The sequence below is a fragment of the Squalius cephalus genome (assembly GCF_949319135.1).
Source record: "Squalius cephalus genome assembly, chromosome: 9".
NCBI lineage: Eukaryota > Metazoa > Chordata > Actinopteri > Cypriniformes > Leuciscidae > Squalius > Squalius cephalus.
The window spans coordinates 22,551,965-22,578,313 of NC_137130.1; the positions used below are offsets into that span (position 1 = coordinate 22,551,965).

General features: G+C 36.9%; 1 protein-coding gene across 1 annotated transcript in view; it reads right to left on the bottom strand.

Annotated features, from left to right (window-relative positions):
- Nucleotides 1-24,468, bottom strand: part of thsd7ba (thrombospondin, type I, domain containing 7Ba) — a 308,878-nt gene extending 284,410 nt beyond the window's left edge. Inside the window, exons 1-2 of the mRNA XM_079882075.1 lie at nucleotides 24,413-24,468; nucleotides 22,628-22,718 (exon numbers count right to left, since the gene is read on the bottom strand). The gene's annotated coding sequence lies outside the window, so the exon portion shown is untranslated. The remainder of the gene's footprint in view (nucleotides 1-22,627; nucleotides 22,719-24,412) is intronic.
- Nucleotides 24,469-26,349: the final 1,881 nt, after the last annotated feature.

Consider the following 26,349-nt stretch of genomic DNA (forward strand, 5'->3'; position numbering starts at 1 on the left):
TCAACATTTTGCTTGTATCATCGTAAAATATAAACTATATTATCGCCCAGCTCTAATCTGCTAAAAGCGACAAGGCATGAAGATATTAAGATATTGTAAATATTAACATCATGATTTGTGTGTATTGTGAAAAGCGCTATACAAATAAATTTGAATTTCCTTCTTGTATTAAAAAAAACATTCCATACTGTTGAAACAATAAGCACACACCAAAGTCTATTGAGGATTGTATGAATGTCTCTTGCCATCACACTTTGATTGACATCTCGCATTGTGGCACTCCCGCCCTCATAAGTGACAGCCACTCCATTATCACATTATCAGAGTTGCTACATAAAACTTTACAGCCTCACACATCCTCACCTCCAAGTGGGCACATAGTGAGACTCTATCAGATTGACAAGTGGCCTGGGGTCTGACTGAAGCCTGACAATACTCCCCCAGAGCCCTATTTATGAGTTATTGCACACCGGCCTCGACGTCACGACTTCACAATGCACAAAATCGACCTTTGCTTTTTGCACGGTTCAGTGCCCCTTTAGACGCCATCCTGTTTGATAATTGCCTCCTTGCCATGTTCAGATCAGCCGTAAATACCCCCCTCCCTGTGTTTCACAGTGAATAGCAATTAGGCAAGTAACGACAAAGATTAGCATTTATGCAGTTGGTTCAAAAGAAGGACGTATATTGTGCAGCTGTGACAATTTGGCAATAAAATCAGGGAGCGGCAAAAAGTTTGATTACAATTTCCTGAGAGGGCGGGATGTGGTGGCGGTGGGGTGGGGAGGATTAGGCCTCAACGTACGCCCCCTGTCTGTGATTGTGTCTGCCACATTACATTACCCCAGATGCTCCGAGAGGAGATATAATGAGACTATCACAAAGAAGCATGAATCGAATCCCAGATGAGACACCAGCCGGCAGTGAATGGGAGTCGGTGTTACTCACACCTGCATGAGTGGAGCTCCTCAAGCATGGAATGAGCAAAGCCCTCGAGCGTAACCGCAGTGAAACATGAACAGAAGTGATCCATTGCTCTCCTGGAAAATATCATTAAAGAAAAAATTAATAATCTTATAACCGAAGACCTACATGAGACAATACAGCTAATGGCTCCATGTTAAGAGACTTTGAAATGTCTTAAGTGAATCTGTAATGTGATGAAGTTTCACTGCTTTGGATGCATGTCTGAATAACATGGTCGCATATCTGTGATTTCATTTGCATTCAAAGTGGAGGACATAGGGATAGTTCACTCCCTGGAAAATTTCAATTGTGTCATAATTTACTCACCTTCATGTCACTTCAAACTTGTATGATTTTATTTGTTTAGCGCAACACAAAAGATGATATTCTAAAGAGATTATAAAAAGTCAATGGGACTCAAAACTTTCAAGCTCCAAAATGGCATTAAGGTACTGTAAAATTAAAGTTACATTCAGTAGTTTGGTGCAAATTTAAGATTTATATATTATGAAATTAAATTGTGGTTTTGTGAAGAGTCAACTGAATCCTGTACACTCACATGATACTACTCATAATAGCTTTAAAAAAAAAGTGTTTTAATTATTTATGGTGCGGGTCGCCCACCTCAAAATGTATTTCTCCATTTACTATTATTGCTTAATGACAATGGGAGAATCAGTACCTGTGTGGTCGAATCAGAAGAAAAGAAATGAAGCCAGAACAAGACAGAAAGACCAACAAAAACAAAAAAAGAGCTGGAAAGATTTTATGGTGGACAAAATCCTGAGTAGGTATGCCCAAGTTGCTTCTTTTTTTGTTGGATAGGTAATGGAATAAATGATTGTGTAGACCGCTCTTTAAAACTAAGAGACAATCATGATGATCTATGTCGATAGGTGGCAGTGCAGCATCTAACACTTGTTATATCTGTACTTAAAGTACATAAAGAAAACCGATGCTAATGCTATTATTCATAAGCAATTAATTACTACTGAATGCCACTTTAATCTATACAACTCAACTGATGTGCTTTTAGTGTTTTTTTTAATAAACAAATCAAAGCAATTATTCACTCACAAATCAGATCAAGATTACATCAAATATGCTGAAACGAACCTCAAACATCATGACATTTGGACACATAATGTGCAAAAACCAATGAGGTTTGACATTATTTCCATCCTGACTAAATGTAAATAGGAACTGAGCTGCCTTTTCACGCTTGTGTGTCACACGGGCAAGTGGACACAACCATTAATGTCGAGCCCTGTAGAACATTGGCATCAAACACACACACAGATGGCATCCTTCCACGCTCACACATACACTAACCACCTCATTTATCCCAATGAACTAAAGGTGAAATTCAGAGGAAAAAGTCAAATGTATCCGTTAGATGGCCAAAGAGAAGCTGTCAATTATACTACAATACACAAACACAATAACCTCCAAAGGGGCTTTTAGTTGTAGAAGCACAAATACCGTTTCATCAAAGTGAAAGGTCAAACACATCAGTCTCGGTAGTTGTTAAGATAAATAAACAAATGTACCAACCGTGAAAGGTCGAAAATCAGCACAGACTAAAAACTACAAGGAGAATAAAACATGACCTTAGACAAGCCATGATCCCATGCTGTAAGTTCCTGCGGTAAACCCTTCACCTCTTGCCTCTCAATAATGAAAATTAAATTCTAAACAGAGCTATTAGAATAATTAACAAGTGTCAGCCAGGAGCAAAAACATTATTATTTAAAATGGGCTGAATTAGCTGAAAATTAGTGAGCTGCGTATGAAAAGCCGTCATATTGTCACATCACATTTAATGTGGGATCAATCTTCATATAGTATGAAGTGTGCTGTTTACACTGCTTAAAACATCGATAACTCATTGTCATCACAAAATGGAGCGGCATTAGTTGGATGGCATAAATATTTCAGATGAGTCTTAACTGAACATTTCAGTGTGGAGGTGACACCCCTGACTTTGGGAGCAGAGGAGAAATGAACTCTACATGAGGTTGACATTGGTCACTCTGGAGTCTTGGAGATGAAAGCTCAGCCGAGGGATCTTGTCCCCTGCACACAAAATGAATTATTCATTGAGGATTTGGAGACATCAGTTAGAGGATCTGTCGATACCAACCCCCATCTCCCCCAAACACACAAAGACCGGCCAGTAACAGTACGCTCTGCCCTTTAATGCAACCTTTAAAATGTAGTGTCTCCTGATAGATGGGTCATTGTGTTTTGAAAACTTGGACAGAAAGGATGCAACCAAACAAACGTTTAGACTATATGGCTTTATGCTTTTTGGATATTTCGAGTACAGTTTTAAAATATCACTTTTAAGAATCACTTTACTGGAGCACAGAGACACGGTTTAATCTAAAGGTCAGAAATTGTACAACACATCGACAGCTGGCTCTTGAAAACTAGAGTTTTTTTTACACTGTTCAACTGAGAACAACAAGGAAAAGTCGTTATATTTTCCATGGGAAAATCATGTATTTGAGAGCTGGATTCATTAATAAGAGTGTCCACAAATAAAGAGCAAATGGCAAGTTCTTAGAAACACTTTGTGTTGATAAGTGCAGTCAGATTAAATTTTGTTCACCAAATTTCACCAACAAGGCCAGGTCGAACAGACAGGGATGTAACTGTACACTCATGTCACAATTCTGTTTGATACATGATATTGATCTCACAATGTGATATTCAGGATACTTTGAGCTAAGTCAAAATAGAGTTGAGATGTTTCAATTATTTCTTCTAACACATATGGTAAACAGTTAACAAAAATGACTGTTCATTAAAAGGCTTAACTTGGTATTACATCAGAAATGGGCTTGAAAAGGCTTGGACGAGGTCCTTCTCCTCATGCACAGGGCTATGGTGACACCAGAATAGAAATATTCATGATTCTGCTAAAAATGCAGAATTATGTTAGACACATATTGCACTGTTTATGACTAGATGTATTTAAAAAAAAAAAAAAAAAAAAAAAAAGGTCTTAAATATTGCATTTTATTTGCAATTTGTTAAAAATTAATAAACATGAATTTTCAAATGTGTGAGCTTCTGGGTTTACCATATTGATGCACCATTACCATGTTTTTAAAACCTGTGGCTGTCAACTCTTCATTAGACAACATGCTATTTAAGACGTTCCGTTTGTTAGACCATCGATATTAGAACTGTTGTTATCAAATAAGTTTTGTTCATATATATATATATATATATATATATATATATATATATAGCCTATATATAGTTTCTCTTTTTTTATCTGATGCAAAGTTTTGCACCAGTAGAAGTTAGAACATCCCTTGTACACAGCATAATACGATATCACTGTATGTATGCATCTATGCATGCATGTAACAGGAATGGAGACTGGTTATCAGTCACTCTCTTATAGCATTAGACACAAAACTACATCAGACCAGCAGCGTGCTAGCAATATAGATAGCTTCATTGATTGTAAACAGTGCATTGCAGCGTGCAGCTCACTGATGTAAGAGTTTGCATGAGAGAGAGAGAGAGAGAGAGAGAGAGAGAGAGAGAGAGAGAGAGGATTCTGTATCACTGAATCACTCGCTCGCTCGTTTTTGAAATTACCGATTTGATCCGTTCATCTGTGAGGTTACTTTACTCATTCAACCTACATGTTAGTGGATAAATGTTTGCAGAATTTCTAGCATTATGAAGGCAGAACTTGCAGGAATGATTAAAATTATGAAAAATACCCACGCTGGCCCTGATTCAGGCCCTGAAAGTCATAAAATTCTTAAGCCATAACCATAATTCTTCTAGTTCTGTATGTCTTTGCCCTTGCCTTAGGAGTGCATAAACAAAAAGTCGCCCAAAGTTAAACGTGTTTTGTTAGGAACGCCACCCGCTGAGAAAAACACCCCATGGTCCTGTCTCATCATTTTGGCATTTATATGACACTAAAGAGGCGATCAGGACCACATCAGACATTTGTGGTGAAATTGTAGCATTTCACACTGTTTCCGTCAGGAGTCATTTCCTCAATTCCTTTCTGTTTTGCTTGTGACAGTCATAAATTCTCAGGCAAGGCCATCCATCATTCTTCTCAGCAGCATGTTGATGGGACCTGTCGTGGATGGGCTGTTTTGCGAACTGTCTATATTTAACCAGCATGAGGTAAATATTTAGCGAGTTGCGAGACGATATACCCTGGAAAACAGCGCAGTCGCTATGAGCGAAAGACAAGACATGGGAGCTGTCGGGACAAATGGCCGAACAGAGCTCGTGGTGGAGCACGAACTATGAGACATTGAGCTTTACGCGGCACTTCCCGAGGGTCAGGCTATGAAGACAAACACCCCAGCTGGAGGAAATCCTACCTTGTCCCCCACCACAGCATGGCTCAGGACTGTTATGCTACAGAGTCATTTAAAACTCACAAAGAAAAGGTATTGAGCTCTGCCACAGCACTGATGTTCAATGGAAGCTTTTCAAATGGCAAACCTTTTATGATATGAAACTAAGGATGTTTGGGTACAGACCTAAATCTGTATGATGCCAGAGTTTGGTTTGTTTGGCTAGTGTGAAGCATAGGCATAGGATACAGCACTTTTCACTTTTCATTGAACAATTAATAAGAAAAAGAATTGAATTGACATCTTTCATCTTTCAGCTTTCTCGCCAGGCTGTGATACAAAGAAATTATTAGCACATGCAAAACCAAGAGAAAACCACTGAAATCTTAAAAACTGATTTGCTGCATTCCTGTGAGCTTTTTGTTTTTCTTATCCATTTTCTTTTTGCATAGTAAAACAAATCATCTAGCTGCATTTATTTTTATTTTTTTTTTGCCAAATAATTTTGACAGAGAAAATCCTTAACCAAGTTGTGGGTTTTGTTCTTCCCACATATTTGAAATATCTCAAAAATAAAAAATAAATATTTTCCTCATACCGGTATTTTCATGGCATAATCAAACTTGTAGCAGGGTCATTAAAAACAAATATCCTCACTGGACATCACTTTTGCCCACTACTATATTTCATCAAGCAAATGTATGCATGTGTAAGTGCAAATGTTCAAATTCACTGACTAAGCTTTACAAAGATGTGAACTTGTCCTGTAGCATTGTTTCCGTGACAACCAAGTTACTGATCTCCCTCACTGCAACACAGGCAACGGTCAGAGGTCACAATGAACTCAAAGCAGCAAAAATCTCAGCATTTACATTTTACAGTTACATCAAACCATGTACATTATCATGTGGTAGCTAAATGATCTTTTACACTTGATTAATTTGTTATACATCTTAAACTTAATCTGTGTTTTAATCTTTTGGTGATTACTTTAGAAAGCCAGGCACCTTGAGATTGCGTACGTTATATGTAAGTACATGACTCTTATCCCCTGTTTCACAGACAAGGCTTAAACCTAGTCTTAGACTAAAATGCATGTTTGAGCTGTTTTAACTAAAGGCAACTTGCACTGACACATTTTAAAATATTTAGCAAATCAATGACTTTTCACGCTTATAAAAGCTAATTCAATGTCCTAATTGAGCTAAGGCCTAATCCTGGCTTAATATAAACCATGTCTGTGAAACCAGGCCATAATCTTTTTTTATTTTTACAAATATATTAGCAAAGTCACATAACATGAATGAAAAAAAAAAGCACTCATTTTCATATGAATAAAGATTTTTCACACATTTACATCTGTCTAGATAACCAGAATAGAATGCATGTTATCACAAGGCTGTAGAAGCCCTTTTAATTATAGTGATTTACTTAACACCTGCAAATTACGTTGACTATATAAATGACTATAAATAAATAAGAGTAAAAGCCACAAGGGATTGAGGATGGCTCACACCTCTCAGGAGGAGGCAATTATCTGAGTTATTTTAACAAATTAACACAGTTCAGGTTATTCTTATCTACCTTGGTATAAAATCTAAGAAATACTGCAGTTAAACTTACAGTTGGAAAGGGTTGCCTCTTCAATTCACATATGCAGTGTACTGGCTGTCGTCTTGTTTTGATGATCTTTCTTTGACGAGCAGTTTTTTTTTTCATTAACACTTTAAATGTAATTGTAGAATGTGTAGTATGATATGGCTATTATAATTGAGAATAATCCACTAAAATGGCAGTTTACAAACTGTGGGCCACACAATAGAAACAAGTGTTTAGCACATAAACCAGTGTGAAAGTGTGAAAATTGTTTAAAAAAAAAATTTTTTTTTTTTTTTTTTTACAGATTCTCAAATTCAATTAACAAGGTCAAACGGGCATACCAGATGGAACAATATGACAAAGAAAGTACAGTACATTTTCCCACAGTAAAAACAAAAATTTGGTGGGTCTCAAGATTGGTTATTCATCAGGTGGATCGTAGAATGAAAAATAAAATCAAAAGTCCTTTTCTGTACTGTCAATGTCAGGACTCTGAACACTTCAGAGAGGTTTTTTCTTTTTTTGCCTAAAGCAGCCTATACTACAAATATAATTAAGACAAAGGGTCTTAGTTACCAAAAAAAAAAAAAAAAGTTGGTCAATGGACAGAAAATCTGGTCTAATGCAGAACATTCTGACCTCTAAACTTTCTTTCTAACACTTTTTACACACTTTTCTCATTGTCAAACATTTGTTTTGTGTTCATCCTGTCAATTATTTTCTCTTCCACTGCTTCCCTTGTCGACCTCAGAGAAAATACCCCTGCTGTATATAGCACAGAAGAGAGCTGTCTCCATTCGTCTCCATCAACGGTTACAGTGATAATGGACTCTCAGAGAACAAGATAGCTTCATTCCATGGGCAGGTATTGGAAATCACTCAAATAGACAAACTAGCAAAGAGGGGTTGCATCTGTATAACCAAGGAGGATTAAATTCTTTAACAACAAGGTATCATCAACATCCCAGTCTTTAATAATGATACAAGCACATTACAGTGCTCTACAGATACATAAAAACCATAGGCTCCTCATGGATAGAGGATTAGAGCTATTTAGGACATGATCACTGGCACAAAACTTAGTCGTACATAAGAGACAGATACTTTACAATCTGCAAAAGTTATTTCCCTTCCAAATACTGCTATGTCTAGCGGTACGATAAAAGGCAATGCTTCAGCAGTCTTTTAAATGAACCACAGGGATGGCAAAGTGGAGGCAAAAATGTATTATGGGCCTTGACAACAATCCAGTAGGCCTAATGGAGCATACACTGCTTTCCGCCAACAAATATATTCTATGCTAAGTGGATTTCTACTTGCCCTAACATATAGAGGGAAACAAAAGAGAAAGAGGACAGGTTTAAAACAAAACAACAACAACAAAAAAGTTCTTATTCAGTCAGACACAATGGCAACATTTAACTTTGTCACCTCATTCATCTTGCGAATCATTTGAGGTTCAGCACTGCATAAAGAGGGGGTGATTCACTTGTTTAACACTTGGAAGGTGGTGACACTAAAGCTACACTTATCAGATTTTCTCCATACACACACACACACGTCTAAATAGGGACATTCCATAGATGTCTATTGTTCTTTTATATTATATAACTATGCATTAACCCACACTCTTACCCTAACAGAAAACTTTCTGCATTTTTACATTTAACATTTTTTTAAAGGTGTCATGACATGAGAAATTCGATTTTCCTAGATCTTTTGGCATATAAGAGGTTTCGTACCATTAGAACATCTTGGAAGTCTCATGCTTTAAACATCCTCCTCATTTACAAAAATGGTATTTATTTAACCAAGCTACAAAAACGGCATAGTTGGATATTGTGGGATTTGTGATGTCACACGGGCAAATACATTTGCATTTGACTGCCTCTAGAGCAGGACATCGACAAATCGTTTTATACCATCACGACATAGGCTCCACCCACTGGCGTTTAGTCGCTTAAAGGGATAGTTCACCCAAAAATTCTTTCATTAATTATTCACCCTCATGCTGTTCCAAACCCGCAATACTTAAGTTCATCTTCGGAACACAAATGAAGATATTTTTGATGAAAACTGAGAGCTTTCTATCTCTCCATAGACAGCTACGCAACTGACACTTTGACGCTTCAAAAAGTTCATAAAGAGATCATAAAACTAATCCATATGAATTGAGCGGTTTAATCCAAATTTTCCAAAGAGAATCGATCGCTTTATATTCTGAACAGATTCAATTTAGGCTTTTATTCACATTTAAACATAAAAGAGTCCGAATTGTGAGATGTAAACTCGCAATTGCAAGAAAAAAAAAAGCCTGAATTGTGGCAATCGTCGCAATCATCTTTAAAAATGTTTTATTATGTGGTGGAGATGAGCTTCCATAGATTTCAATCTGTCAAAAGCACAAAAAAGGCCTGTTTTTGGAAAACTAAGGTCAGTGCACAAGGGCCAAGAGTTTTGCAGTATTGTATCAGCACCCTATAGCAGCCCTGCAGAAACGAGCCTAAGCACCCTCAAAATAAATATATTGGCGAAACAGATTTGGCTCTGAGAACGCTTGAGTGCATATTTGTGTTTGCGCTCTGGAGGACGTCAAATGTATCGATTTACAACATGTTTTTGCAGCGGTGAGCATTGGTGTAGCCAATCACAGACATAGTTGTTGATCCCTTGAACCCAATGGCCAATCAGATGTGTTTAAGTTAGTCAGAATCCAGTCACCACTCAAAAAGTTTTTATTCATAGCTGAGTTATGCAGGCTTGCAAAACCTCTCATTAAAGCTACACTGTGTAGGATTTTCTCCCATCTAGCGGTGAAAATGTTTATGACTACCAACTGAATATTACTTTCTAGCCCCTCCCATTCCGAGGGCGTTTTAACTCCTACGGTGGCCGTATTATTTCAAATCTGCCGGCAGTCGCGAGGAATCTCCCCCTCGCATTCGTCACGGTGTCACTGAGTGTCAAAACATGAAAGGCGAAGCTTTAATTTCCAGGTATGTCCCTCTTTGGCTAATGTATTTTCAAGATGGAGGCGCAACATGGCTGCCACCATTCGAGCGACTTGCTCGTATGTATTCTAAATGGCAGATTCTACGCTTACGAGAATACTTGATTAGTTGGTATAAGTAATTACACATTAATGAGTACATATCATTTTGAAAGAACAAAGTGTTTTTTGCAAAGAATCAACTTAAAAATTACACAGTGCATCTTTAACAAACAAAGTGTAGACACAATGTAAGTAAGAGATTAATTGGGCATTGTTGGCAGCTTCATTTATTATAACAGAACTTTGTAAGATTGCGATGAACTGACAAAGCAACAGTTTTTAGTGATTGTAAAGGGAGCGCTCTTGGCTGTGCTTTGCTGTGAGGCTACAGCCTATATAATCCATTGAGTAAAACTATTGTTTTTCATGCTGCTAAGTGGACCGATGGCCAATTGCATGCTGCAAAGTTTTGGAAGTGACATCTACATATAAATGCTGGATTTACTCTGCACGAGACAGAAATATGACGTTAAATAGTAATAGTAACGCATTGAAGCAATGTAAAGGCAGATTAACAGATTAATAGAAAAATATTTGTAGCAAAATATTTTTTTTAAATTCTATTCCAATTATTGGTAAAAGGGATGATTTGTAAATAATCTTAATGTCTCACTGTACACTGCTATGGTTGAACCGTTGCTTACCCTACATCTGCACTGGAACCAGGCTTGTTTTGTGTTTTTGTGCTTTTTGAAACTATATAAATTACCTAAAATTAAGATAATGACATTAATAAAATACATCAAAACTAGCAACCATTATCCATAATACCTGATCCATAAATCGTTAGGTGAAACATATGCTTTGATATGTGACTATATTTTCATGTGCTAAAGCTTAATTTTATGTGTGTTCACTGAGAAATGATGTGTGTATGATTGTAAGGTGAGGTTCTATTATGCCTAAATTACAAACAACGGAGGAGAAATAACTGTGCTCGTACAAGAGGACACCTGCTGCTCTACTTCCCAGAATCCTCAGTGCTGGATTACTTATGTAGCTCGTCTACATGAACATCAATAATCCTGTTTCTGCTCCAACACACGCACACCACACAGGAACTGGCTCGTATGCAACTAAACTGGAAAACATGCATTCAAGAACACAATCCTGTCTGATATGTTTTTAACTTGGTGCTGAATATAGCCAACAAAATAGAAATAAAAATGAAGATTAGCAGATTATTTATATACGTGCAGGATTTCAGAAACCAGCCATAAAGAAAACAATCTGCCACTGCCCACAGCACAGAAAATACAGCAGAACATGAGATAATGTCACCAGCCACAGGGAGACTGCAGCAAACACAAATGTTGCTCCACTGGCATCCAATATTTCATCTCCCAGGGTTGAAACAGTCACAGAAGTAGTAAAAAATGTGGAAAAGGGGAGAAAAAGAATACAACACCCTGGAGCTAGTAAGAAAAACACCAATAACTAACATCACAAGTTGAATAATGAAAACCGCATAATTTCCTTGGCCGTTTTTTCTTTTCGCAAGGGTTCTTTGGACCCATCCATCGCACTCCTGTCAATGTTTGAGCACTCTAGTGTGCACTTTTATAAAGAGCTTGAGTTTTTTCAGACAGAGTGAGAGGCTGTCAGTATTGCCATAGCCAAAGGATGCACTCTGAAGCGTGTCAGGCTGACTAGGTGCTCTGAATTGTTGACAAGGAAAACGTTGTTTGCTTCCGGTGTTGGACAGCATCAAATAAATGGAGGTATTTTGCGGCAGAGTAGCATTTCGAGGATGTCCGAGTCGGGTGGGTGAATGTGGTCTGGCAGGGGGCACTGAACGTACTACCCTTGGGTGCTGCGTAATGTTCTCTTGTAACATTTTAACTGATACACACACTAAAGCATCAGGACATCCAGAGGACACCATCTTGTTTCCTCATAGCTACTTTTGATGGCAAGAAACTTGATGGTTACTTACAGGAATATTCCAGGTTCTGTTTTTCTTTAAAATGTCCTATTCATTCATTTATTTGTTTGTTTGTTTCATGCTGTTGATTGAAATGCCCCTCCCCCCTCCTATATAATTTACTTTATATTGTGGTAATCAACATTATACTACAAATGCTGTTGACTGAGCTTAGCTTGTACTGAACCCGGAAGATTAATTTGCTCCTTTTGAATTGTTAACCTTCTATACTTAATAAATAACAGAACACTCCTGAGTCCTGATTTTGACTTATATAACAGAGGATGATGTCAAGAATGTGAAGGTCTAATTGCAGAAAAAAGCAGAAATGAAATAAATCAAACAGAAGTGTTTGTGATCTTTGAACAGCTCCTTTCATCTACATGCACCCAAATTCGACACACTTCCTTTACTGCAAGTTGATATTCTGCCATCTAGTGGCACAAGCATTATTTGTCATCTAAAATGCCTCCAATACTCTCCCTTAGTCATAAATAAATAAATATCACCGTAGGCGGTCTGGCTTTGAATGTATTGATATTTTAATCCGATTAAATCCCTTAAAACCAAATCTTTCCCTCTGTATACAAAAAAAAAAACTAAAAAAAAAAAAACTAACCTCCACTACCATAATGAGAGGATAGTGAGAAAAGTGATGTTTCCTTAGACCTAAACCATTTGATTGTTGGGGAATAAATAACAAACATTTGGGGACCAACCTTGACTCCCACCCCATCCACACATTTCCCATCACGTTGCTAAAAATACCATTCTTAACTCGGTGTAATTGCAATGTCTTATGGGCATCTGTGTTCTGGATAGAGTCCCAAATCACTCTGCTGGTCCGGAGCAGAGAAATGTTAATTCCAAACCTAATGCATGATGGCACTCTCTCCTCTCCATCGAGGTGTGATTTACCCCATGTGAAAGCATCCTGACAGCCCCCTCCATCATCACACCTCTGTGACCAAATCTATAGGATGCTCAAATCTCCTGGTCCCCGGCTCATTCGCTCTTTCCATCCCTCCATCCGCAGGTAAGGCTGAAGACTGTATCACTCATTCCTCTGAGAATAACAGCCCTGAGAAACAGAGGTAGTCAAGCCCACTGGGACGCGAGTGCGTGGAATACGGGCTCTTGGGTTGTTGGATGCTGGTGTTCATTAATTAGCACGGACTTCAATCATGTAAAATAGTACCTAAGGCTGCTTTTAATTTAGATGAGATCTGCTGCACAAACACATTCAGGGCAAGTGGCATGTAGTTATTGCAGCTACACTGAAACATTTATTCATTTAGTTAGCAGACGCTTACATCCAGAGCTATTCATAAAGCAGACGATATGAATGAAAAAGCTAAATAAAGCCCAAAAGTGCATGGATGCTACTCATGGACTGTAAAGTTCATTTGGAAGCCTATCAAGATGCCTTTTTAAGCCATTAAATCAACGTGGTTCAATACTGCAGAGCTCTAGACTGCATGAAATCCACCGATTCACGCTTGCCTCTCTAGTAATGCTTGGTATAATACTGCAAGGAGAGCACAGACTTAAGTGTCTGAAAGTTTGCCAATTCGAAATGCCATTTGATAAGTTTTTTGAAACCTTTGGGAGATTTAGATGAGGAAGGGTAAGGCTGCTGATTTCTTTTCAACACTGCACATTTTTTTCATTTTAATTGCATTTTAATTGCATGTGGCATGTAGCTGCTGGTATGGCTAGGGGACAGCCTTTTTTCCCTCTCTCTTTAAACTAGTGTTTGTGTGTTTGCTGGAGTGCAACAGAGGACTGGGGCCACACACAGTAATGGATTCCCTGCTCGTCCTGTACCATGCAGCCAAAAGTGATTTGTCAGATTGTTGCAGGGGGCAAGAGTTTTTCTGCTCATTTAATCAGTTTCTTGTTGTTTGGTAGCTGAAAAAAAAAAAAAAAAAAAAGTTTTCTTTTAACAAAAAAAAGTTGGCCACATTACTGATCATGATTTATCACTTCAGATTATAAAATCACTACAAATAAAACATTACTTCTAAAACATCTACTGTAATAATTTAATAACTGCTTTTTATGTTTCTTATAATAAAAAATAAAAAAAATCTCAGGATAGCCAGCTACAGTTTTTCGAATGGTTGTCAATGGAGAAAGTTGCTTTATGTCCGTGTAATGATATAGTTACGAAATCTACCAGCAGGGACCAATTAGCAAAACTCAGTCTTGTGTAGCCAGACCTTTAACTATAAAAAAATTATAATGATTATAAATGCAATGATTACACAGTAAAACCACAGAAAAATGCGAGACACTGTGGTTAAAAAAAATACACAAACACAAATCACAACCATGGAATATACAGTTTCACTTGTGGATTAGGATAGGACTAATCTTTAGTAGAAATATTAAATTAAACTGTAAAAACATAAGCAACAGCATGCTGGGAAGCTTATTCCCTTTATCTTAAAGGGGTTCATATACAAACACAACGGTCTTAAACTTTTCACTTCAAAATAAAAACAATATTTGTTAGTTTACAAATCTAAAGAAATGAAAATGTCCATGAATCCCCCATTAGCAAACAAACAGACATGACATAATTGTTAATATCCAACATAAAATAAATTCACAGATCACTATTATTCATCTTTAGTCATCTTAGACCATCTTCCCATATATACTGTATGATTTTTGTAATTTGAACAGTATTTTGCTGTTATAACTGTAAAATGTTTTATTACTTATTCAAAAATAATATTTATTTATTTTTTCATGGGCACAAGCCACATTTTTTGCTGCCTTCATTAAAAGATTTAGCCAAATTAATACCTTAAATTAAGATTACTCTGGTTCTGTTCTTAGGGGCTTAGATAACTTTATTAACAAAGGAGAACATCTGATCAAGGTAATTACGCAATGTTAATTATGGTTCTTAATCACCCTGCTAATTATGGGCGCCCTTGCTGGTTCAATCTAAAAATCAAATTGTGCTGCCTTGAAGGTGTGGCAATTCGTTTGGCGAATCTCCATCTAAAGCGGTTTTCCAGCACACTCAGCAGTTCACCTGCTGAGGAAGAGGGGGGATGAGGAGAAATCAAGTACAGAAGGCCTATTTTCATTATCTTGCTACTGTTGGTTCTGCATGTCTAATGTGCATCATTTTACCTTCTGAGGAATCCTGGAGTGTGTTGCCAGGCAACATGCACATGGTATGGGGCGCATGTGGAGGTTCACTAGTTTGCCTTGTATAATAATCCAAACAAGCTGAGCAGTCAACAGTCACTTTCAGTAAATGCAAAAAATCTGGAGCAAAAGCTCCTTTGGTACTTTTAAACCGCTTCGCTGCTAAACACGGACGTGGCTGCTAGAATGTATTTTGGGAGTGCATAAAGGAATATTTCAGCCCAAAAATGAAAATCCTGTCATTTATTCCCCCATGTCGTCCCAAACCCGAACGGCTTTTTCTTCTGTGGAATGCAAAAAGACCAATTTTGAAGTATTGGTTGATTTTTTTCCTATAGAGTTATTCCCCATGAGGACTGATGGCTTCAAACAAGAGGCACCCTAAAGTGGGCCATATGACTAGTTACAATAGGCCTATGTGAAGAACAGAATGAAAATTTTAATCATTATTCACTAATAAAAACTTTACCATCCAATAAGCTGTTAACTGCTGCGACCAGGTCATTGAGTCAGGGTGTTGAACATGAGAACCAGATCAGACAGATTCAGGAAGGAATCATTCAGAATGCAATAAATTAATTAACAAACTAATAAACTGTTTTCAACATTGATAATAATAATGTTTCTTGGGCAGCAAAACAGTATAGAATGATTCTGAAGGATCACGTGACACTGAAAACTGGAGTAATGATGCTGAAAATTCAGCTTTGCCATAACAAGAATAAATAACATTTTAAAATATATAAAAATTCAAAAGACATTTTAAATTGTAACATTTTGCAGTATTACGGTTTACTGTATTCTTGATTAATTAATGCAGCCTTGGTGAGCATAAATGGTTTCTATCAAAATCTATCACCCACATTCTTTAATTATCATATCTGAACTGTGCAAGAATCACAATACATTACAAAATAGAGAGCACTGATCACTTAATTCAAGAAAGAAATTCAACTCAACCCTAAAACATCTCACTCAGTTAAACAGTTCAAGCAGCAAAAAGACTGAGGCTGGAGGATGAACAATTTACAGCTTTTACCCACACGTTCCACAAGGACTATCTCAAGGAGAGCTCCATTGCCTGCCATTTGCATACATTTTCAAGTGAACAGAGTCTTGTAAAAAATTTGGCCGAGTGTCAAAGCGAAGCATGGGGGTTAGCGAACGCTCATCTCTCAGAGCTCCCGGTTCGCACCAAGCAGTGACAATCTGGCCACGTCTCATCCGTCAGTTTCCTGGGTAAGAAATGAACCAGCCTGGGACACTAGCAGATTGCTGGAAGCTGTCCAAATTAATTATAAGGCCTCTCAGAATACAGAGAGCCTACTAGCCTGTGTGCGTCTCTCCCTGTGGCAGGGACAATCGCTCTCGAAGTTGGCAGACGCGTTTAATCGAATGATCGCAAGCAACAGAAGTGCTGCATTGCATGATTTATAGAAGATAATTTCAGACCTTACCTGCTGAATTTGTAAACATCATCAGTCAATCCTTTCCAGGCTAACAAATAGCTGCCATTTAAAAATATGACTATTAGCATAGAGGCATGGGCTAATACTGTGGATCATAGCCTGCAGAGAAGTGAATGGAATCTGACTGTAATTGATGAAGTGAACTTGTTGAGGGGGTTTAAGTCTGTAACTGACAATGTATCTGCGGACACAGACCTTAGTTGGGGTAGACAGCATAATAAATTTGATGTGAATTACAACAAGGCCATGAGGGATTGATTTGATGTCTGTTCAATGCGATGGATGATGTACAGTGGTGTAAATAAACAATCAAAATAAACTTCCAATTGACAAAAGCATTAGCTGTGAATAAGATCAATGGGTAACAAAAAAAGGTAATTGAAAAAAGAAAAATAGCATATGACCTAGGACCTTAAGGCTGAATCCCAATTCTCTGTCTTACCCCTTCCCCTACCCCTTCGTCTTACCCCTAGCCCTTGTCCCTCGAAACCGAGTGGTAAGCGCTAGGGGTGAAAACATACCCCTATGAAATGAGACACCACTTGGTTACGTCATCATACATCGTTACTATTATTTTTTATACACACTGCATGGTGTTTTGTATATCTGTTTCAGTTATCACTGTTTTGAATGTCACTGATGTTCAGAAACACTTTCTTTGTTAACAAAAATCTGTCTTTATTGGCCAATAAAGTAAACATAACAGGCAAAAAAATCGGATCATATTTTGATCTTAGAAACTTCAGCTCGTTTTCATCCCGAAAGTGGATCAGCTGCCGGGTTTCCTCCTGCGTCCCTGTGTGATACAGGACAGTATATGTAAAGCACGTTTCGATGTCTCCAGGGTGACCATGCAACGTCCTCTTTTTCCTGGACATGTCGCCTGGATTTCGGGATCACCCAAAATGTCCGGGATTCGGCTTTTGCTTTCTGCCGTCGTTATTCATTATGTTTACATGCACAAGGTGTTGTTTCAATCGGACTGAATTCATTCAAATCGGTGAATCTGAATGTAGTGTTTAACGTACATGAACGCTAAACAAGTGATCAGTTTATGTGCGTTTTAGCATTGCTTAAATTCCTGTGTTTTCGTATCAGTCGGGATCCGTTTGAAGCTGAATGCATGACCTGCAAAGCTGGCACATACGTGTCAAATAATGTACACATAATGAATGGCGACTGTAGAAATCATAAGCCGATCGGGATAAGCCGAATTCGGACATTTTGGACGATCTCGAAATCCTGTCCATTCAAGGCTAGTCTGAGAAATGCGGGACTGATTATGCAAACCAGCAATGTATCGTTAGCATAGCCTAGCGTAGCAGACTAGCGATTTTTAAAAACGTTTAAAAACATTTCAATTAACAACATGGTTGCAAATATATATGTACATGACTGTGTAGAGCACAAAACAAGACTGTCATAATTTTTCAATCAATCATTTAAGCCGAAAATACTTACATTTATGGGACTCTCTTGATGATATGCCCGCCATTGTTGCCGGTTGCGCAGTGCATTCTGGGTACCCCTTGTTTCAAGTAAGCTCGCGAAAATTCTTGGTTTTAAGGGGTATCTACCCCTTCCCCTTAGCCCTACCCCTAGATCAAAATGAGAATTGGGATAGCCCTTACTCTCACGTGAACGTGCAAATCTAAGGGGAAGGCAGGGGTAAGGGGAAGGGGTAAGACAGAGAATTGGGATTCAGCCTAAGACTGCATGTCTGTTTCTCAAAGCCTCATTTTCATCCATGTCAAATTAAATATGACATCCTAAGCTAAGCTCTATTGCTTATTTAAAAAAAAAAAAAAAAATTGTGTTATGGAAAGGCCAATAGATACTCTAATCACATCAAATTCTTTGAATCCCCAGTTTTATCGTTAATTTTGATGGGTAAATATATTCAGGTCAATGACATGATGAGCATATTTTTGAGTCCAAGTGCATTAGGCCCTATTTCCTTTTTATCAAAAAATTGATAAAATTATAACATTATTATAAAATTATAACAAAACTTTATTTTGTAAAACCTATTTAGTTTGAATTCATTTTTAGTACATTTAAATAATACATTATGTTATGTTTTGTTATCTTAAACCTCCAAAATGTCAGATGGTCCAACTGTCTGAACATGTAAACAGACATTTAAAAATAAATACTAGGGCATTTTAGGTTTGAAAACTTTAATATAAACAAATTTTATAAATATCAGTCGTTTTAAAGCTAATGCGATAATTGAAAAACTTTTGTCCAGCAATTTGTATATTCTCAAATGTCAGGGTGATAAAATTACAAACATGGCTATTTTATTATGAATTGACACGGTATCACATGTTAATAATCATTCAGAGGACCACAACTGATCCTTGTGGCAAAGTGAAAAGGTTTGTAGATCTCTCTCAAATACTGGTAAAAACTGCTAATTTCAAGTCTCTATGCTAATAGGTTGGTACACTTTCCATATCAGGTGGTACAACTACAGTATACATTGGTTGTACCGCCTGACAGGAAAAGTGTCAAAAATTGTATTTAAACATTTTGAAATGTTATTTAACAACTGCAACTTGTTTAAACACATTGTTTGTGACTCAAAAATATATAGGCTATATATATTAAAAAAAAAACTTTTTATAGCTTTATTTGTAAATGACCCACTCACACATGAAATGAAAAATGTAGGCTAAACCTTCCTTTATTACTTCATGATTTTGTGATAACTCAGTTTCAAATATTTTAAAAGAAAAAACAAGTAGATAGAAAAACATGCTCCTCTATGATAAATATCTCCTATTTTAATGCTTTAATTTTAAAGTAAATCCATTCAATATTAAAAGCTGCTCTTTTTTTACATGTATATTAGTAAGTTTGCCTTACGAAGTTGGTATGTCTGTGTTGTAAATGTTCTAGAAGAAAATTCCGATTCAAATTCAGATCAGTGCAATAGGAGTGACCCTTATCTTGACAAGTCAAGAAGACAATGAATGGATTAGCATGGACTAATGCATGCCAGTCTTTATCTGTCCACTATATGTGTAGCGTTTCTCTGTGAAGTGAAACAAACCACGTGAGCTGAGGAACCGCAGCTGAACACAGCTTCAGCAATTCAGGGCTGACAAATGAAAAGTAATTGACTCAGGAGCTAGAAATCAGACCCAGTGGAGGAGGAGTTATCATTCTGAATACTGATCAGCTTATGTGATTGACATCTAACAACACAGAAAAAGCCCAAAGCACAGAGGGTTTCATCAGCAAGTGTGGAAACATTCAAATTGTTACAGACAGCTATATCTGCAGGTGAAAATTAGTTGGACATTGTGGTCCTCTCTTGAGATGTAACCCCAAAAATAAAAACTCAAGCTAGAATTCTGAGACAAATCTCTATGTGCATTATTTCTTAATAAAATCATCAACAAAATACACAATGCACTGTACGATTAATACAAAACAAAGCAGAACAACGGGAAAAAAAACATGCCTGGTTCCAAAAATAAGGATAAGGATTTCAAAAAGTCTTTGTTAAAACATAAGCCATGAACCAAACCAACCAGCTACAAAGTGAATCACAAAGACAAACTTTGATTTGAAGCAAAAAGTATTTAATAATCAAACAAAAAGACTAGGTACAAGAGATGGCTTTAAATAAAGACCTACAATCCCATGAAGGATTGTAGAATGACATCATCATATTAAAAACGATGGAGAAATATAAAACTACTGATTTAAAGATACTTTAGCCTACACTGTATATAATATAATAATTAATATTATATATATATATATATATATATATATATATATATATATATATATATATATATATATATATATATATATATATATATATATATATTTATTGAAAAATATGCATAAGCATTGGGAGACTGACTCTATTATGCCATTTGAAGTGCTTCATGGGAGTGGGTGAGTGGGTAATGTAGTTTCTCACAAGGACTGCAGCAATAATACCTACTGCTTGAAATAATAGTTGAGTACAGCAGGCTAAACAAAATAACATTAGCCTACTTATAAAATCATGCAACCAACAGGTTTGAAATAAAGTTATCATCAACAAGCAATGATGGGTCCCATCACTTGTCAACACAAAATTCAACAATCACTGTCATTGTCCCAACACAACTTTCTTTTGCTGCTTACATTTCACTGGTTTGAGTTAAGAAAGGCAAGCGTATCAACGTGAGGATGCAATCTTGATCTCCCCTGGGTGACGGTGTTGCCATCCAAGAAAAAATTGTGTGTTCGACTATTAATTTATAGTCACTAGTAATACATACAAGAACAATATTTTTTATTTAGATTTAATAAAAAAAATATATACAGAATTGTACAATAAGTCTATACCGTGCACTTTTGTCCTATTTTTTTTTTTTTTTTTTTTTTTTTGCGAGTCTAGAGAATATACATTTTGACTTGCAGAACCCAACTGAACCCAACTCTGCCATAATTGTTTAAAAGAAACTCATATGTATATATATATATTTTTATTTTTTATAATCATTCACAGTAAATTATGCAATCTGCATATTAAATTTAGATCATATCTGTGCTTAGTAAGTATCTTCTCTAGCATTTATATTCTGTTAGGAAGCCACGTACCCAAAACATCTTGTTTTGCTCAATAGCCTGCCAACACAAAGAAAAAAAGACTGCATGCAAGAACTCTGCGCTTTCCCTCAGCTCATTATGCAATGACAGAATTGGCCAATTTCACCACCCGCCCTGGGCGGTGTTTACACCTCACTCACCTGACAGGGGAAAGAGGCTAATTAAAACCAAGGGAACACTTAAAAGTGTTGCTTGTCCTTTAGGCCCTGTTTACACTGGTATTAAGATGTGTTTTGGTCAATCAGATCACAAGTAGACGAGGCAGACATGCCCGTTTACACCTGGTGATTTATCCTGACTTGACTTGACTCTTTTCAGATCTTTCAATAACGGACAAAATAAGCTTGCGCAATTTATGAACGTGCCTGGAGACGACAGAAAAGCACGGGAGAGCATCAGCTTTCTTTTCTGCCCTGACAACTGAGAGGACCACGCTGAACGCTTTGATTGCGTGTTAAAAATCAGGAATGGTGAGAGAACATTGTGATTGGTTTGTTTTTCATCTTTAAACCAAACTTTGGTCTTCACCCGTCAAAGTTTAAATCCCGTCTGGCTAGCGCACTTCCCATAATGTTCAGCATCAAGTCAGTAGGTGGAGAGTAGACGGTCTTTTGTGGCTGTTCAAATGCACTTTTCGACTACCTCTGGAAGTGGTCGAAAGTGGACAAGCTCAAAACGTTTCAGACCACGTTTACACCTGTTCATCCACTTGTGATCTAATCGACCAAAATGGATCTTAATACCAGGTGTAAACAGGACCTTAGTGTTTTAACAAAACAGAATTTAATCAATGCCATTTCCCTAGCGGTAACTGACCGTTTCAAAACATACTTTAAAAAATCGGTGGAAAGCAAAAATGTTGGGTTTTCCACTATTAGCATGTAAAGGAAAGTCCAAAAGTATTCTACACTACTCAGATGAACAGTACTGTAACTCTTGGGATTCAATATCTGATGATATCATCATCTAACAAAATTTCCAAATGTTGAAATGGTTTATTCAACATTTCCTCAAACAATGAGGTAAATAAGATGTCAGTACTGAGGCAGAGGTCTCAGATCCGCCCAGCACACAGCAGAGGGATTGTGGGAAAACACTGCCTTCATATACCTCTCCACATTCATCTGTCCTAGAGCAAATTGGCTGCCACCAGGGTTGGTAAGGATCATCCTGCTGTAAATGAAGACTGAGCCAACATAGACGGGCCTGTCAATTTGGCCCCAGCATCTCGGGGACCTTCCGGTCCCCAGACCTGCCCGCTCCAACCCTCACCACTATTAAAAGAATACGCAATTCAACTATGGCCAAGGGAAATATTTAACCATAGCGCTGTCAAAGCGAAGACATATAAAAATTAAACCCCTGGTCTTCCAGGGCCAAAGATGAGAAAGTTGAAGCCATTTACCGAAGTGGAAGCAGCAAGGCGTATTACCTGGGAAACAGAGTGGTTTGTTTATTAGAATAGTAGTACGGGTCGACATACCTGTCAGCGGATTTTCCATCTCACTTGGATTAATGTTCCACTTGTGCGTCTGCATCTTCTTCATTTTGTTATCCATTTAGCTGCTTCATGGCTGTTTATAAACAGAAACAAAGAGCTACTTGATTTCCACCGATGAAGAAATGGCTGTCATCTCAAGCACTGATATAAACAGTGGCGTAATAATTGAAGTGCTTTTGTAAGCTTTGACTAAACAAAACACAAAGGGTACTGGCCGTTGGACACACTGACAGCGGGGAACAATCTTCCATTTGCTTTGATTTGTGTAAACCTATTTAGCTGACAAACCACCTGGACCAATTGAGATCAATGGTTTAATCCAAATGTTAAGTGTTCCTCGGTGTAAATGCACATGTTAATAATTATGGCAGCGAGGTGTCATTATATTCCTGTAAGGTGTCTCGAGGGATCCGACTCCAAATGAGAAAGCTTTGTCTCAATTATGGGCATTTAAACAGGGGGAGTTTGAGATAAGGTGAAATAAAAATTACCCTAAAAATATACTGACAAACAAATTGCATAATATCAGGGGTAATGTATCAACAATCCCCTGAAAAGCCTGCCTCCCACAATGTTTAATTTTCATAACTGCGGGTAAAGCGGTTTCGCAGTCTCAGTGGATAATTTCACATGCTTTTGTTTAAAATCTAATACGGTGGAAAATTACCTCCAGTACATTCATTTCCCCCCCAATCCTGCCTGATAAATCGTGCCATTTGAGATGAGAAGAAACAGGTGGGTTTTAAACTGCAGCTTGCCTGAGATGACTAGTGCAAGTCATTTCCATTTTGAGAGGTTTCTTTATTGCTCTCAGTTTTGTTACATCTGTTTTCTGCCATGCTCCTTCAACTTGCCTGAAGTTTCTTTGCAACATCGGCTTGTTCAATTTGTATTCCTAAATTACCGAGCATACCATCACTGGCTTATGGCTTTCTGAAAACCAGAACAAGGAGGAACTAATCGTTTCATCTGCGTTTTCATGTTTGTCCACCTTTTTCACAGTGAGCTTTAATTGTGTTTCCAAATTAGAAGCACTTGAGAACGTTTAGACAACAGGATAAATTACTCTAATGTTTGTTTTTCCTGACTGAAACAAGTTAATCTCAACATTTACAATTAAACTAAGCGAAATGAGGCAGTCCTAGGCCTATATAGCCGCGTTTCCGTTACCCTTCAAATTTTGCTAATTAAAATGGCGAATTGAACATACGCCCAATGGAAACACGTCAATTTCGCAAAAACTCCCATTTATGGCAAAACAAGTTTTTACGCTCGCATGAGGTGGTTTTTCAGGCAATTCGAAAAATAAATATTTCGCAAAACTGCAATGGAAAGTTTTTGTGCATTTACAGGTCACCTGACGTAGATGACGCGTATGTTTGGACTGAATATGAGACAGAGTTCTTTATTAAATTCATAAAAGACAGAAGAATTACAGGAATACTGGATTCTAAACCTCAAACAAATGCCACAATCAAGACCTCGAAGCAGAAATGAGTGGGAAACACCCAGAAACTAGATACTTTCGCATAACGTTACACAAGATAAAATTCTACGTTATGTATTAATTTGAAGGACTTCTAGTGAGCTGTGCGTCACATACACGCGGTCCTTTTTTCGCTAATATGAAGGTTTTTTTTCCCCGCAACTGTCACTCCCAGGCAGATAAGCTAAAATCTTAATTGAACATTCCTGTGCAAATAGGGAATCCCCTACTGGGGAGTAACTAATTAAAGTTATTAAACAATGTTCATACTTCATACCTACCTGTAGCTTGACGGTTATTTTCAAACTAGTGTAGAGTGACGAAACGATTCACTTTATTCAAATAGCACTCGGAAGTTTGAATCATTTTGCGAACCGATTCCTTTAGACGGTTCAAAAACTGATTTACCGAGTCTCTATTCGTTCACAAAATATCACCCTCTCCACTAGATGGCACCTACATCCAATGACAACAATGATTGTCCTTTTGCTTTAGATGGGCATAGTCTTAATGCAGTTAACTTTTTATTAGCTATAGGGCTAGTGTTTTTACTCAAGTTTTATGGTGCATGTCTGCTATGAAGTATAGGCCTACCTAAGTAATGTTCAAGTATATTGTTAAGTATACATTATGTAGTAAGTATACTAATATCAATATGTAGGCTACTTGTAGTAAACTTGTAAGTGTACTATTTCAATACTGCTTGGGACTAAATTGGCCCACTTTTAGTATATAAAAGTATGCGTTTAAGTGTACTATAAATGTAAGAGTAGTAAACTATTTAGTTTACTATTTTAATACAAGTACATTTTTTAGTTTATGAAAGTACACACTGAAGTGTACTCTCAGTAAACTACTAGAAAAGTTTTCTTTAAGTGAACATAACATTATACTTATAGTTTACTATTTATTATGTTTGCACTTGCAGTGTAGCTACTACTATGTTCAAATGTAGATATTATTTTTATACTTGAAGAATACCTGCGCTTTAATTTTAAAAGCATTTTATTCATGCATTTAATTTGGTAATATTAAGCAGTTTTGATTTACATGCTGTTTAATGTTTGATGATCACATTATTTTACATCTGAGTGAGCAATCTTCTATCACTTGTTTCAGCTGCTGCTTCTCCTGTGTTTTGATCCAGAGATTCCGTACTAGAAGATGTCATAGCGCTCCCTACCGTATAACAGTGAAAACATGGATAGCTGGAAAATGCAGTCAATGGTGGGGAAAAGTAGAATCTGAGTACATTCCTATACACTACCATTGGACTAGCCTATACAAAAAAAATCAGATATGCAGAATTAGAAACATATCTGTTTTATATCAATATTCTAATCAATATTTTCAAACAATGTAAGTTTCATAAGACTGTATATGAAAAACTATGTAAAAAAAAGTATATTTAATAGGCTACTCGATCAAAAGGGTTAACACAACTACAAGCCAAGTATACTTTGAATAGCCTACTTAATTATACTTTTAAGTATATCTCGATCAAAATATTGAGTACAAGTACAGGCCAAATATACTTGGACATTTCTCTCAGTATAAGTCAAGTACACTTAAGTGTAATTTTCTGAGAAGTAAAGTATATTTTTTTGAGAAGTATATAAAATGTAGACTGAAAGTATTCTTTCTTATTTTTAGTTTAAAGAAGTATAGAACACTTGAATAAACTTATTTTTCGTAAGGGAATGCACAACAACTGTCTGCCTGAAATCTATAAATAAATACATATCAAATATCTGTTTTAGAACAACAATAGTTGTGAAAATGGCTGTAAGAGCTCTGGATGAATTAAATAGCCTATTGCTCAAATGTCATTTCTCATTTGCTCACATAACATGATACATGTGTTAATATGAAGAAGAAGAAAAAAAGTGAAAAGAAAAAAAAAAACAGTGCCAAGAACAATTTGTTCTGCAGTAGGAAGTGGTTTTGATCAGCAGACCAAATCACACTTTATCTCAACTCGGTCTGAATGTGAAACTATATAGCCTCACTGAAGAAACTCAAAACCCCCTAAAAGATCACATTTAAAAAGTTCTCTTTTGGTTTTGACATGCCCACTAACAAAGGCATGTTGTTCCACCACATCAAGAAAAACAGAAAACAAAAATGTTTTAAAAATTCATTATTTTGTCATTCATTATTTAGAGGCAGCATCGGCATGATTGATTTGCAGGCTTTCTCTTCCTTTTTTTCTGCCTAA